Source organism: Manis javanica, chromosome 1, assembly GCF_040802235.1.
Source record: "Manis javanica isolate MJ-LG chromosome 1, MJ_LKY, whole genome shotgun sequence".
Classification (NCBI taxonomy): domain Eukaryota; kingdom Metazoa; phylum Chordata; class Mammalia; order Pholidota; family Manidae; genus Manis; species Manis javanica.
The window spans coordinates 209,272,775-209,289,610 of record NC_133156.1 but is presented as its reverse complement, the minus strand read 5'-3'; the positions used below and the strand labels follow the sequence as shown (position 1 = coordinate 209,289,610).

At 41.7% G+C, this 16,836-nt stretch overlaps 1 long non-coding RNA gene across 1 annotated transcript in view; it reads right to left on the bottom strand.

Annotated features, from left to right (window-relative positions):
* The window catches only part of LOC140843661 (uncharacterized), a 247,928-nt gene that overhangs the window by 181,297 nt on the left and 49,795 nt on the right, over positions 1 to 16,836 (bottom strand). Inside the window, exon 2 of the long non-coding RNA XR_012121632.1 lies at positions 11,266 to 11,326. This is a non-coding gene — a long non-coding RNA (uncharacterized lncRNA). The remainder of the gene's footprint in view (positions 1 to 11,265; positions 11,327 to 16,836) is intronic.

Here is a 16,836-nt window from a genome sequence, read left to right as displayed (position 1 = left end):
CAACATCACATATTATCACATTCACTACCCACAGTTCCCCATTGCTCATTCACCACCCAACTCCCTAGAATCAGCCTTCCATATCAAATGCTTCACTGAAAATGCTTTTTCAAATATCTCTGATATCTCTCTAATTGGAAATCCTATGACCCATTTCAGTCCTCTTCCAATCTGACCCCTCTGCAACATTCAGTGAGCTTTCCTCTCCTTAAACTACCTTTTTCTGCTGTGCCCTCTCCTCCTTCTCAGTCTCTTTCCCTGTACACCTTTCTCATCCAGGCTCTCAAATGTAAACAGTAAGATGTCCTCTACAGGTCTCTTCTCTTTCCCATGCACACCTCTCTCTGTGCAATCGTACCTATTTCTCTTGGGTCTAACTATTATCACATTAACACATTAATATCTCACTAATGCAGATCTCATTTCTGAATCTCAGCTCCTTCTGAGATTCCCAACCTCCTACCAAACATGACCCCCAAAAATTGCTTGTCTACACTGCCAGCTAACCAATTCTAGAATGATTTTAGAACAGAACTCATCACTTCTCCACCAAACCCCAATCTCCATCACCTGTGATTTCTCTTTCTACCTTCTCCTTATATACTGTCTCTTCTTACACTGTTTATAGTTCTTCCTTGTGAAGAATTAGGTTTTTCCTTAGTTTACCTGTACAAAACTCCAGTTCCCCAAAAGAACTGAAAGCCATCCAGTCACCAAGTCTGCTGGTTCTTTTCCATTTCCATTGGCATCTTTATAATTCTGTCATTGGAACTTCATTGATGATTCATCTCAAATCTCTCACCTCCCCAAATGATACACACAACACTGCAGGAGCAGAGCCAACACAACAGCCACAGGAGTGAGATCAACCCACTGGAGAACTACAGTGAGTACAAGGAACCACAGAGTGGAGGCAAGACCAGGAGGATGGCTGCCACAGATTTCAGAGAGATGCACAGTGCGTCTGGTTACAAAGGAGAAACTAACAGTAGGGATCACAAGTCATAAATGCATGCATGCTTCAAGTACTGCCTCAGATTAGTGGGGCTGCAAGAATAAAGGTTATATTTAAGAATACTGAATAATGCCTTGTCCAAGAGAAGAAGGACCTCATGTTTTCAGGCAGAGCCACCAGGAAAGAGAAAGTATTGTGAGAGATCCCATAGAGGGGCAGAGTTGTCTTGTTTAGTTTTCCAGGGTCATAACTGTGGAAGTAGATAACATGCCAGGGACCCTTCTCATTTGAAAATCAGAGCTGCCTTCCCAGTTCCCCACCTTGTTGGGGAAGGGCATCACTGTCTTAAGTCTTATCAAGTGGAACCAGCTTACCAGGGACCTCTGCTGCAGGGCAGAGTGAAGAAGAGACACTTTCTCCAGCCAACTTCAACTGATTCTAAGGTTCCCAAGGTTTGTCAAAGCATCAAGCAAGGCCAGAACATGGTTCTAAGCTAAGCATGTTTCCCTACTGGCAACAAAGTTGTGATGCACATGGGAAAGAGCAGAGACCATCAATGGCCATCAGCCAAGTAAGGCCAGCTATAACCAATGATTTGTCATTCTGCACCTTCTGAGTACAGGCGCTACATCTTAAAAACATGGGCTCCTGTTTCAGCCACCCTATGCAGAAATATGCAACACATTTCCACTTCCTTCCATGTCACATATATCATTTTTCTTTCCAGTTTCATAGTGATTTATAGGGATTACAGGCAGTGAAGAGTTAGCAATGATTAACTAAAGGAGATACCTTTAAGTCACAGATCAATTCACTTCCTTCTTCAGCAATCTGAAGGAGGAATCTCAATCCTTTGTGGTTATTTCAGTACCTTTGAATGTTGGTTATAAATGACTTTTCCAGAGCTCATCTCTCTGATGATGAGTTTAAGTCTTGGCAATTGGTAGGGAAGGAAAGAGGAAGAGAAATTTTACAAAGGGCATCTCTTACCAGGCCACACACCCCAATAAGCCTCACCCTGATGACCCATCTCATCAGGGATTATGAGATATCCAATTATAAAGATATCAGAGATATTTGAAAAAGCATTTTCAGACCAACAAAGGCCTGCAGTACTTCTCAAGGGGTAGGCAGAGATGTAGGTTCAAGAAGACTATTTCCTAACTTACGGAATAATTATCCTCAACCCTGAAGTCAACACTCACCAGATTACCTTTTCCAGCTGAAGAAGAGATAATGTGAATTTTTTTAAGTGCCCTTAGTAACTATTCTCCTGGGTTGTTTTTCAGTCCCCTCCACCAGTTCTGTGGAGCAGGTACCAGCAAGTCAGACTGAGATGGATGTATCTTCTTTCCCTGCCACAACAATGAAGTGCAATAAAGTGGTCAAAAAAGCAAGCCAGGAGATAAAGTGGGAGAGAAAGTAAGAAAGAGGCACAAGAGGACTGTCCTCAGTAGTCCATGAATGTGATAAAGCTGATTGCTGGGCCACACCCAGGCCACCAGGAGAGAAAGAACCCTAGAAACCCACACCTTTGATCATATAGCGTCTCCCTTCCTCATGGGCTGAGTGGAAACATGTGGGTCTTTGTGTTGCAGAGTATCTCCAGTTAACATGTAAAAAAAACATATGAAACAATGTTGAAAAGTCTGTAGAAAAATAAAACCACCAGAGTTTAGTCTGTGAAAGGATCCAGAAGGCCGGATCATTTTCTTTCTTGTCTCCTCTGGCTACAGAGCATTGCAACATAAAGTCTCTGTTGCTGGTCTTTTTTTACATTTTTTTATATCTGCTAAAAGGTGTTAAAAATTTTTTTTGTAGCTGCAATCTCATTTCAAACAGCATCATCTCTGATGAGACATTGTAAGAGCACTTCACTCATATTTCATTGGTCAAACCAAATCACATGGCCACACCTAACTTCAAAAAGAGTCGGGAAGTATACTGCTATCTTTATTTACATAAAACAGTCACCAACCCAGGGAGATTCTACTTCCAAGTATTTCTCAGATCAATCCCTTCCTAGCCATTGCTAATGTGAGTTATGAGCTCAGGCCTCTGAATCTCTCACCTGCATTATAACAAAACTCCCAACACCATTTCTGGCCACCAGTCTTGCCCCTCTCCAATCCATTCTGCATGCAGCCATGAGAGGCCACTTTTGAAAACACAATCTGAGCCCTTGGTGAAATCCTACAGCTTTCAGGTCTTCATTTAAAACCCTGAGCATGACACGAGGGCTCTTGTTGGTGTGGCTACTGCCTGGACTATAAACTTTATCCCTGGACTCTTTGCCACCCCACCCTCACACTCACTCTGCTGAACCCTTACAATGTTCTTTCCTGGCCAAGGTCTATACCTCTGTGCCCTGGCCCATGCTATTGCCCTGGACTGAGATACTCCACCACTTATTTTACTAGCTAACTAAATTCAAGCCTTTGAAAATCAACTCAAGAAACTTCTACCTCAGGACATCTCCCCTGATGCCCCCAGTCTGACTTAGATGCACAGATGACCCCAGAGCACCCTGTGAATACTTTAGTCAGAGCATTCTCCATACTGTGTGTAGTCTTCATCTGCTTACCTGGTTTCTACATGTGCTTTTTTAGCCTCAACAGGTCAAGACCCCCTTTTTTTTTAGCTTCAATCTCATTTCAAACAGCATCATCTCTGATGAGACATTGTAAGAGCACTTCACTCATATTTCATTGGTCAAACCAAATCACATGGCCACACCTAACTTCAAAAAGAGTCAAGAAGTATACTGCTATCTTTATTTACATAAAATTTTTCATGTTAATCACACACATTATCCACAGGGACATATATACGGTCTCTGGAAGAAAGAGCCAAACCAGAGGGAAAAGGAAAGATGGAGAAAGAAGACAGAACCAGTTTCCTACCAGTTAAGTAAGCAAATGTTCCAATATCCATTCCATCCTCGGCCCCAGCAATGGGGGCCCTTCTTTGTAATAAGTGATATTTGCCTCTTCCTTTTCCTTTTCTCTTCACTGAAATCCCCTGTCCTCTGTCCTTCCCCAAGAATGCTGACAGGCCTCTAGAACAAATGTAGAAACCTATTTTAGGTTATCCTACCCAGACCACACATCTGTGTCTTAAGATGCTTTATTGCAATGAGCAACAGATACTTCTAGAAGAAATTCAGATCCATAACTAGGGATCAGTGTCAGGACTGGGGACCAGAGGGAAGAGGAAAAACAGAAACTTGGTCTACTTCTTAAGTCACAAACTCAAGTGGTTTCCTTTTCTGACATATAGACTAATGAGAAAGCACTATTCACCTGCACTTACCTACACAGATAGGAGGTAACTTCTCTGCCATTAGCTACAAAGTACACCATAGACAATGAGGAATAGTGGGTCATCCCCTCTTTTTCTCAAGCTTCCAGAGTCTCTCTACACTGTTGGTCTGACTCCACTAACAAACTTATCAGGAGAGAATTAGGTTGCTTGCTAAGCATTTTCATATTTATTGAGTATAAAATCAAAAATGTAAACAGAATTCTATTTTTGTGCTAGTTCCAAAAGAGAAATATAACAACTGCATATAGTACTTCCTAGGCTGCATACATTAGAAGGCCTCCTGGTAAAACTTCACAGCTTTTTCATGCATGAAATTCCATCCCAGCAAGTTTACCCCATCCTACATACTCAAGGTCATATTTTAAACCAAAAGTGCATAATCTTCTATTTATCCCTAATGAATCTAATTTTTTTATCTCTAGCAGGAGCCAGAATGCCAAAATAGCTTTGAATATTGGTCCTATAAGCCATGGTCTCAGCTATTTTCTCCTCCATTAACTTTTCTCAGCAGCTTTGAATCCTCTTAAATTTTGACTAAATAAACTGTTCCCTTCATCTAAATCAGGGTTAGGCAAACTACAGCCCATGGGCCAAAGGCATCCCACCACATGTTTTTATAAATAAAGTTTCATTGGAACACAGCTATGCTCATTTATTTATTTATTGTCTATGGCTGCTTTCCCACCACAAGAACAAAGTTCAGTAGCTACAACAGAGACCATATGGTCCATAAACCAAAAATATTTACTATCCAGCCCTTTATGGAGAGTTACTGATCCCTGAGCTAAAGACTAAGTATGTATGATATAATCAAGTCAAAGACAGGGTGCTTTGGGCCTACAATTTGTTACAAATGATTAATCTGTACATTCAGGAACAGTGGCTCACACAGTTTTGAGTTCATGTAAAAATGCAATCATTCCTAGGGTATGTGTAGAATTCAAGATATGTCCTGCTCTTAGCATTGCTTGATTCTAATAATCCCATCAAAGTAAAAATGAGATTATTAACTACTGATTAGTTAATTCAAAGATTGTTTTACTATAATAAAGATGAAGGAAAAGAATGGAAACAGAACAAGTAATTTTTGAAAGAATGACAGGAGACTGGGGGGTAGGGTGGAATTAATTCTAAGAAGTGACCAGAGGCAGCACCAAAAGGGTCCTCTTTGGAGAAATATGGATTTATTCTGATCATGGTTAATGCTTCCCATTCATGCTGACCTGAGTTTGTTGAGGTTTGACATTGTTCCAAAGTCATATAACTTAGAAAATTACCTTGGTCCCTATCTGAAACTGATGCCACACAGACTCCCTTACTGTTACCCTCATAGACAGGTAATTACTTACTAAAGCCAGCACTATATTGGAATGCAACATCTTGCAATGTAGTAAATTCTCACAGCCTAAAGTCCAGGCAACTCAAAGCCATTTGTCACCTTTTAAACTATAAACCCTTTTCTCATTTCCAACTAACAGTCCCTACCTATAGCAGGTTCCTAGAGCCCAGAGCACAGCAGTCTAGATCGTGCAAGGTAGGCCTGACTGTTCAAAGAAAAAATGATATTTTCATTTGAAAATGCATACACACCAAAAAGAATCCAATTGCTAACAAACGTTAGGCCCAATGCACTGAGACTGGGCCTAAAAGTGGATCATTTACCAGGGAGGGAGAATATTGACAAGGTTAAGGTCATTGGCATTGCTATCTGGCAGACCTGGAATGGAATCTCGAACTACTACTTGAGCCCTCAAAGCCTCAATTTCATCTGCAAAACAGAGATCACAGTACTGCTTCCTGACAGGGACACTCTAAGAATAAATGACATAAAGTATTAAGAGTACATAGTATTTAGTACCAAGTATGCATTCAGTAAATGTTCATTATTATAATTATTTTTATGTTCATACTAATGAGTACACAATAGAGTGTTGGAATTTCTGGCAATTTCTAAGACAATGCCTAAAGTGCCCTTCTCTGAACAGCAGCACTGAAATCCATGCCCTACTTAAATGAGAACACAAGGGCAAACACGTGTTTAGATTTTCCCAAGGCAAGAAAACAAACACTGATGCAGATGTGGAAAGAATGTTTTCAGTCCACTGCCTACCTGCAATATGCTCATAAAAGAATTCATTATGTTATTAAACAAGTAATTGCCTTTGTTTTATTATTTTTCCAAATAAAAATCACCCACGTCAAACCTAATAGCCAGCTGCCCAGGAGTCCCCAAGTCCTACAGACTTACTGTAACCCTTACTTGTAATATCTGTATTAAGATACAGGTTTTACTGCTTTAAAAAAAAAAAGCAGCAGGGCAGGGGGATTCAAAACAGTACAGCTCCTTAAAGTCAGAAGTTAATTTCCACTCTCATGGTAACACTATAGAGATAATGTATGGGGTTGGGTGGCTCTGTTCCACAAGGGCATCCAGGGACACAGGCTCCTTCTACCTTGTTGTTCTGTCATCTCCTGTGGTCCCTAGGCCAGCAGTGTCAACATCACCCAAGAACTTGTTAGAAATGCACATTTTCATGCCCACCCTAAACCTACTGAATCAGAGACTCCAGGGGTGTTGCCCTGCAACCTGTGCTTTGAGAAAAGCCTTCTGGGTGCTGCCCTCATCTTTGTGGTCAAAATTGTGTTATTTCTACATCCATGTTCTAGACCACACAAAGGAGGAAAAGAGGAGATGGGAGATAAATCACTTCCTGTAAAGGAAGAGAAATGGAAATGACACACATTGCACATTCTGTTTGCATCCTTTGGCAAGATGCATGGTCTAAAGGGCACATCTAGCTGCAAAGCAAATGCTGTCTCTAGAAGGTAGTCACATGTCTTGGGGGAACTAGGGCAGTTCTAGGTTAGGCAAGAATGGATGTTGGGTGACAATAAGAAGTCTCTGTCACAGTAATAGAGGAAATGGCGACACCCTCCTAGTCTTCACACAGTGGGCAACCCAACATCCCCAGGATCTTATACAGGTTGTTCTTTTTCCCATTTTGACTTCTTCCATCCCCTAAATAATAAGCTTAGTCAAGTCAGTCCTCTTAGGGCTCTTTTCTTTGCATCCTCCTCAGTCTCTTTCCTTACACAAGAGCCCTTATACAAGGGCAGTAAATGGAACAGTGAGCATGGGGAATACTACTGAATAGTAGAAAACTCAAAATTAGACACACCCTGTTTTAAAGATCCCCTCAACCATTCCTACCAGAACCTCCCCCTGGTCAACTTTCTTGCACATCTTCATCTTTGCATTCCTCATCCCCTCAGTTCTTGGCTGCCCTTGGGTACCTAAAATTGCTCCCAGCTTCTTAGAGAAACTCTGTTCTCAGTCTCTGACACAGCCACTAGGGGCAGGAAGACAGGGGGAGCAGGAGCGTCCCCTCATACCTATACAGACTATCGGTGTACTTCCCTAAACAGAGGCAAATCTCACTGACAGGAATTCTGCTATGAGGTTAGGAACAGTACATTTTATTTCTCCAGCCAAAAGGATGCCGTGGTGCCACCATGCACATCAGTTCATCTTGGAAAGACGCTAAATGTCTTCCCAGCAGTGGCATACCATGTAAATTTAAATCAATTAAATAAAAGGATTTAGGAACAGATATTATGCAATAGATAGCATTTGTTTCACACGTTTATTTTCCATTTTTTAAAATGAGCTCTTCAAGATGAAATTTATCCTGAAATGGCAAAGATTTATAGAAGCATCATTTTTAGCCTAGCATTTCTTCCCACAGTATCAACAGGCTATTTCTCTTAATTGCCAAAGAGGAAAAAATGTTTAGTTAAATTAAATCTTTAAACAGAAGACACATAAGGTTTAAAAGCTGAAACAGTACAAAGAACAAAATCAAAAGGAAATTTCTCCATCCCTGCTTTGTTCTCCCCAAAGGTTGCTTTGTTAACAACTTCGAAGGTATCCTTCCAGGAAAAAAACAGGTACAGATTATAATGATGATTATGGTTGTGCATTTATCAGAAGGCTACTCTCTGTACTAGGCATTTTATATGTAAGCATGTAATCCTCATAATCACCTTATGATTTTACAGGTGAGCAAACTGAGACACAGGGAAAGACTTGGGCAACTCTCCCAAGGTCACACATCAAGCACTGGAGGTGATCAGCTCAGGCACGTGGACTCGAGTCCAGGCTCTGAAGCACCACACTGAGTGGGATCATCTTCACCCAGTGGACTACACATCTCTCAAAGTAAAGCCACCCAGACACTCACTCCTGGAACCCCAGTGCAGATGCTCAAGAGATGTTCCCTCGCACAGCTATATGTAGCATTTCTAATTTGTTCCCCACCCAAGAAATAAAAAATGATTTTTAAAATAAAATTACAAAGTAGAGAAAACCTTGTGGAAAGAGATCAAACCCAAAGAATAGCCAATAGAAGGGGGTAGGTAGCCCCTCCCTTCCCTTTCTCTGTTATTTCCCCTTTTGCTGTCCTCTTGCCTAAGGAGTACTGATGTGAGCATTTCCAGGATTACAGATGGAAGAGGGAGGGATGGGAAGAGGGTACTTTCCGCACAGAAGTGAAGTTGGGCAGGTCATCTCCCAGGGTGGTTCCATATGGGAGGAAGAGGTTGCTCCACAGAGGGTGGTAATGATGCCAGAGTCTCAGAAAGAAGATTCGAATTCTGCAGCGTCAAAGAAAAATTGCACCAGAGTTACACAGACAAGGAAGACTTTATTCAAGGCTCGTGCAATAGGGGAGAGAGATTGAACAAAAGGCAAGGTGGGAGACTCGTTAAGTGTTCGGAGGGAGCTGGTGGAAGAACACTAGAGGAAGTCAGGAGGGAAGCTGATCAGTGTGACTTGGCCCTCTGTGTGGGCTAACTGGTGCTCATGGAAGTTAGACTCCTGCGGGCCTACAGAGATGGGAGACAGGGACACTAGATCTCCTGATGATCACATTACAGAGAGATGGCACCTGGCTGCTTGAGAAAGATACTCTGGGTTATAAAACTGGCAAAAGTCTGGGAGAAGATTTAGATCTCAAAGGAGCAGAGAAAAAATGTGTAACTGAAGGTTTTCCAAAGTGAGCACTCTAAGAAGAAGAGGCCAGAGGCCTAGAGTCGGGGAGAAGCCCTCTTGTAAGACTGACAAATTCAGTCAAGCTGCAGGGAACCTGAAGGCTGACTAAGCAGGCAGGCTCCTTCCACGTGACATTTTCCTTTGTGCACTGTGCAGGCAGGCCCCAAGGCCCAGATCTGCAACAACACTGCCTTTGTCCCCAGCAGAACCTCAAAACCGATTTTTCCTTTCACTGTGAAAATAGTCCCTGTGTTTGGAAAGTGATTTTTTTCCTCTTCAGCTTTGGCTTTCTTCCCTCTTCTTTGGCATCTAAACTGTTAGGATTCTGAAAAGCATTTCACTTAAAGAAATACAACTGAATAGCAAAGCTCTCTTAATCAATTCCCAGCACAGCACCAACTTAGCTGACTTTGCATATTTAAAAAGCTGCCCAGCTGCCTGTAGAGGCAAGATAGCACCCATGCAAACACGGCGACTGCCAGCAGGCTTTCTTCTGCTTGATTCTGGGCAGCTTTTACCTGAATGGCTTAGAGGCAGTTCTACTCAGAGACAAGACTGTCCAATGGGAGACTGTTGGCAAGGTAGATACTGAAACAGTGTCAACAGTTGATTCATGCAGAAACCAAAAGAAATTCTATTAATGTAGATTTACTAGTAGCACAGCTCACAGCCTTGACTGTAGACTGTGCCTGTCTCAACTCTGGAAAACAAAAATCGGTCATTCGTTTAAGTCTCTTCAGGGGAGACTTTGTCAAAACCGATTTCCCATCCCTTCTGCTGGGCTGGGAAAGGGTTCTTCCATAGCTCTACTATGTCATCAAATGATCTATTTCCTTTCATTAATAGCCCAGCATTTACATCATGGCAGAAGACTTGTTTAAAATCCAGCCTGCAACTGCTTCCCCATATCACCTGCCTGGGAGTGGGAGAAAACCCGCCAAAAGGTCTTTCGTGTTCATCCCACATCAAGCTCATTCTAAAACTAACAGGAGTGAAGCTGCTTTGAAGAGTGATTCAAGATTCTCCTCTGAGGTTTCATTCTTCATCCTTTCTCTTAACTGGAAATTTGATCCTTCTGTATCTCAGGAAGCACCATCCAAGGATGCTAAAAACATGGACCCAGGGACCCTGAGATGGTCCCCTTGGGGGCGTCTCAGCACCCTGCCCCAGGTTAGATTCTCTGGTCAATTTAGGCAAGATAAGAGCCAGGGGAACAGCAACTCCCACTTTGTGGATAGCAAAATGCCACTATAAGGCAGGCTGTGAGCTACATGAGTAAGATTCACATCCTCAAGACAAAGAAGAAAAGAGCTATCACTCAGCGAACAACACAGAACCAGAGAGAGACAAGGGTGCATCCGGTCCCATCTGACAGAGCTTGGTCTCCTCGGGGGTAGAACAAATCCATCAACCCTCAAAGCTGCTGACCCACCCTTAAGACCTGTGCTGTCTGCCACCTAGTTTCCTCTAAAGCCAGCGTCATATTTCAGGAAAGAGTTTTCTTAACTGGAACAGAGAAATTGTTACTCTGGGTTTTGTTTTATTATGTTCTTAAGGTTGTATCGTTTTTGTAAAACACCATTCAACTAATATCCACAGGTGCCTGCTGCTTTTCAATCAAGCCTCAGAGACTGCTGTGAGTTTCAAATAGGAGATCTTATTTTTAAGTAACACTTTTCAAATACTTATCTGAAAACCTTTTCTAAAACGGCCAAATGAAATGTAAGGGGTTGTTGTGCAAAACAGAGTGGGGCATTTAAAAATGGGGATAAGAATCCCTTCCCATCCATGACATCACAATGCACAACATGTGAAGCCCCCATGTTCCTGGATTAGCAAGAAGTGTAGCCCATCATCTCAGCACCACCTTATATATCCACAATTCACACCATTACAATAATAACCAACATAAAAGCATAAAATGGAAGATACTTACCCCAGAAACCTGGGAACAAGGAGAGTGGTTTCAATGCATATTCAAACTGGCTCTGAACTTTCTGGAAAACAAGGCAAAAAGAAAGCACAATGAGCTTCATAGCCTATTTATCTTCTTACTAATATCAGCTCTGATGGGTCCAAATTCCTCTTTCTGGTTTTACAGTGTCTTGCCTGAGGGTTTCAGCCTGAGCAAGTTCACTATGGATTCAGTGAGACAGAGAAATGACAGGGAAACATTCTTGGGGTAAAAGGGTTTATACCCAGCTTTATTCTCCCAGTACTGAATCATACACTAGAATCATGCCTGCATCCAGCACTCTGCAGGCCCATCATCCACCTCCATCTTTGCCTCTGCTCAGAACACTGGGCAGAGCTCAGTCAATAATAGCTTATTGCCAGTGCGCGTGGAAGTACTAGCCTAGCAGTTGGCCAATTACATCAAGTAGTTTAGAGTCAGGTGAGGACCCTGACTATAGGAACTTGCATTTTCCCCACATACAGATAAACTCAGATACAGAACGTAGGAATTCTGCACAAGTGTCTTGCCAATGGGTTTCAGCCTGGAGCAAGTTCACTATTGATTCAATGTGACCAAAGAAGTGACAGTAGAATGTTCTTGGGGTGAAAGGGTTATACCCAACTTTATTTCCACAGTGACAGGTCAATCACTAAAATCTTGTGCACTCAGAGCGAGTCTGCATGCAGCAAGCAGGTCTCCGCCTCTGAGCCTCTCTGCCTACACAGCCGTCCTCTGGGCCTCTGTTCTCGGAGCTGCCACCACTCCAGCCTCTGCTCTGCTCTCCTGCAGCCTTGCAGTCATGTCACCATGTCGCCCAGAGCACTGGGTGGGGCTCTCTATATAGAGTCAATAGTGAAGCCTTACCCACACGTGTGTAGTGAGCTACCCAACCAGGGCCAGATGAGAATCCTGGCCACAGGAACCTTCATTTTATCCACAAGTTTACACACCTGAGCTGAGTATGAACTTGAAGCCTAATGGATTGAGCCTTTCTGAATTCCTATGTCATTTTGTGCCCCAATGTTTTCCTCCAGCCCTCAAATACAGCTCTTCCCTGAACTTGGGCAGAAGCAAGGCATACAGTGACAAGGGAAGGCTTTGGCAACAGCTGGATTCATGATTACAGGTCACTGGGTCATTAAGCTAGACTTTGCATATGATTATGTGTATACACATGCACTCACATCTTCCAAAGGTTCCTAGGAGGCACAGGATGCAGAAAACTGTGCTCTTCCACGAATCAGTTGTGTGAACTTGGCAAATGGTGATAGGGAAGGAAACTACCACTTATGACCAGGCCAGCTGAGCTGGGAACATTTGCATGTATTTATCTTATTCAGCACACCTGAACAGCTTGTAAGACAAGGGAAATGAGACTCCAATGAGAGCTAAATAGCTTGGCTAATGTTGACAACTATTACATTGCAAGAACAAAATTTAAAACCCAAGTCTGTGACTTCAAAGCACAGCCTCTTCCCATAAACAATACTGGCTCCAAACCTACAGTGTGTCTTTCTTCATTACACCATGAGAAGGTTGCATGGATGTTTATTAAGAAAAGACATATGTGTACGTGCATATGTATATAGGAAGGACCTTAAAAAAAATAGCCCAAGTCAACAAGAAGTCTTCTCTGGGGTGGTGAATGAGCAGAGCAGGAGAGTAAGGAGGAGAAAAGGAGAGAACATATATAAAACTTGGATCCTCTACAATTAAAATGTATCTATGTATCATTTGCACAATTAAAAAAATAAAATAAAAGGGACTGAACCAGATAATGCTGGACGTCTCTTCTAGCTATATCACTGCATTCTAACTGAGCAGCAGCTTCAGCAGCCTCCTACTGTCCCACTTCACCTGAAAATGCAGGGTGGTTTTTACTAAGACTGTAGAGCAATTCTGCCATCCAGTGGTCACCCAGAAAATTACAAAGTACCTTTTCCTTTGAACAGAAATTCAGCCCAGGTGTTTAGTAGCATTCAGCCTTGAGGAAAAAATAAGTCCCATTTTTATTTAGCAATGATAATAAAGTTCATTTGATAAAAGTAGTTTTCCCTATGGTACAATTTCTTTATTATTGCCCCAAGCCAACACACACTTTTCTCTGTTACACCCATGTTGACATTTTTCATTTTCAGGTTCATAGACTCACCAGTCAATAGCCAGCAAGAACCCTAGGCACTCGGGGAACCTGCTCACATTATTTTACAGAGGAGGAAATGTGTCTGTGGCCTGAGCACCCTCCTTTTTATCAACAATGCCATCACCCCCAGCATAACCTGAAGTCATGTACTGAAGGAATACCAGGAGAAATCTCCTTCCTAGAAATGTCCTGTATAAAGGCTCTGAAGCTGCCATCTGGAGCTAGATTAAGAAGCAAATCAAACTAAGCAGAATTTGAAGTCATAATCTCCAAGATGCATCCCTGCATACATAGTAGATTAACATGAGTTAAAGTAAGTAGGTTGATAAGGTTAAATATATACATTAACGGCCCAATAAGTTATCTGGGAAGAAAAACTATAATTTCTAGAAAATTCCAAATAAGTTTAAAACTTCACCAAATGATTGGTCTGTCTGAGACACCTAAGATAGTGTCCTGACAGATCTCCTGTATTTTATGTTGGACCAGTACTTATGGGAGGAACAGCAAAGTACTGCATATTTATTTTACACACAAACACAAATGCATACCAACACACATACACACACCTGTGACAGCAGCTATGAGGACAAATCACTAAGCCTCAGTTCATCCAGCAATGACATGAAAACATTATATCATCAATCTCGTAGAGTCATGTTAAGAATTAAATAAGATGATGCATTTAAAGTGCTTAGCACAGTTTCCAGCATATAGTACACACTCAATAAACTATGTTGGTGTGGTGTAACTGTTGTTTCATTATTGCTAAATTAAGACCAACGAAAAGTGTTGAGTCCTGTAGGGTCTTGCATGCTCCATATCCAGCATATCAAGCAGAGGCAGATGACCAGCTATCATACAAGTCATGCAAGAGGGTCTTTTGTTAAGTGAGAGGTTGAATCTCATGGAATCGGATGTGCCTTCAAACTCGACACCTCTGTGATTTTGTCTTTCTAAGGTTTAACACATGCATAGGTTCAGCAAGGTCTTGAGTCTTCCACTCCTACCCCACCTCAACTGTGGCTGCCATGAAAACAAATTTGCACATCAAAATAAAGCAAGAATAAACAGCAAGATCTGATATCAGGGCAGAGAAAAGGAGGGGGAACAATATAGCTGCAGCCTCTCCCTTGTTTTTTGTCACTTTCTATAATGCCTAATACTTGTACTTACACATACTTAATGTTTCTTTATTAAATATTTCTTGTCATTCTTGCTTTCTTTGTTCTCTAATGAAAGCACGCCCTTTTCCATTTAGATCAGTGAGGCTAGGCAATCATATTCTCATTAAAACAAAAATCCTTAATGACTAATCAATGTCAAATTCTTTGTCACACAGGGGTTCTTAATCTTTTGCAAGGTGAGATGCCTGCCTCAGTCAGTAAAGTCAATAAGTGCACAGATAAAATACATTGTATCACAAAGGGACTGATTATATTGAAATACAGTTCCATCCATAGATCCCCAAGACTCTAAAATGCCAAGTAAGAACCCAGGAGAAGGGACCCAGTAAAGGAAACACCCACCAGCAACACAGATAGGGACTGATGTGGTAACCACTGATAACTACTGAATTGCCCTTGGTCTTCAGCTCTCCACTTTTGCAAATAGGTTATTAAAAGCCCCATGGCCTACTCTGGTCCAGAGAAAAAAATCCCTTGAGTTAGTCCCCTCTTCCCTGTTTTTTTCCTCTCTCTGTTGTAAGAAAGAATGTTCCTATAAAGCAGCATAGTAGTTCTGCTTTCCAGCTTGTCTCCCTGGGCATGAGATAGAACATGTATTACAAGGGTCATCACAGTGTAATGCACAGAACAGCCACTCTGAAATGAGCCAGGACATATTTTGAATCCCACTTCCTGCCAGGAATAAGTCATTGAGGGCTTCTTCCTCTGAGGCATAGGTATAAGGAGTGCTGTATTAAAGGAATGACGTAAGTAAAGTGCCTAGCATAGAGCCTAACAGATGGTTATTGTTCCCTAGATGCTGATTCCTTCCTCCACACCAGTAGCTGAAACAAGCAATGTGCTGGTTATTTCCCATCTACCACCAAATCCACTCTCTACCTGTTGTCCTCCGACTCTGCTGCTAGAGGCTGACAAGCATAGACTGCATTAGTATGTTCCCTTGCTCTTTGGCTTCAGTTAGATTCAAACATTGAAAAGCATAAATTGTGTATTGGAAGGAAAGAAGAAAATAAAATCAGGTTTTAAAATCACTGAGCTCCCTATCTACCAGGTCAGCTGAGCTGCCTGCACACCTCTCACAAAGACAGCCCTCTCCAAAAAGCTATTCTCTCTGGGCTCCCATAATCACTCCCTCCCTTAGGCCAAGGGGTAGAATGGTTCCTCAGCTCTAGCCCTGGAGTGATGCATGGTTTCCCGAATCCTGTCCACACCATTATAAATACTCATTTTACTAAAGTCTCCTCAATTACCCCATTGGTATGGCATGTTTCCTCTTGAACCCTGAGTGACATTAGGCAATAGCTGACAAAGAGGAAGGGAATCTAGAGTAGTCTGTAAGATATGTGTCAAATAATTCAGGTGCAGTCACACGCACACACACATATATACACACTCTAGCTTGGTACTTGTTGTATTGAATGTGCCCTGGATGACACATGTATCCCTTTGCTTGTCCTGGTAAGAGTGGCCCTTTTTCATATTGAGAAAAAGCAGCAGCAAACAAACAAACATACACTTAAAGAATAAAGCAAACTCTTCCTTCATAGTTACTTACAGCAATCAGGTAGGAGGTATAGAAGTAGAAGCTAGATTTCCCCAACCATATCTTGCTTTGTAGATTTGACTTTGGAACCATGCCAATATTTTATATAATGATAAAACTAACTAAATTTTAAAACAAAGCTAAGATTCAAAAGCAAAATTAAACAAATGGATCTAAGCATATATCAGCTTGATAACATAAACATATAGAAAGGAACTGCTTTAAAAAGTTTTTAAACAATAATTTGACAGCATATCCCTAGCAGAATATACCTTCGGGCAATGATTCTCAACTAATGGCAAATCTGACCTGAGAGACATTTGGCAATGTCTGGAGATATTTTTGATTATCACAGGGATGAGAACTACTATTAGAATCTGCTAATTAGAGGCCAGAAATGCAGCTAAACATACACAGAACAGCCCCAACCACCCCTCCTGTCAACAGCAAAAAATTATACAGTCTGATGTCAATATTGCCCTCACTAAGAAATGCTGTTCAGGGCAGGGGTCAGCAAACTTTTTCTTAAAGGGACAAATAGTAAATATTTTAAGTTCACAAGCTAGAGTCTCTCTTGCATTGACTCAACTCTGCCAACACAGTGAGAAAGCAGCTGCAGTGTGTAAATGAGTGTGGCTAGTTTCTAGTAACACCTACTGACAAAAAATAGGCAGCCA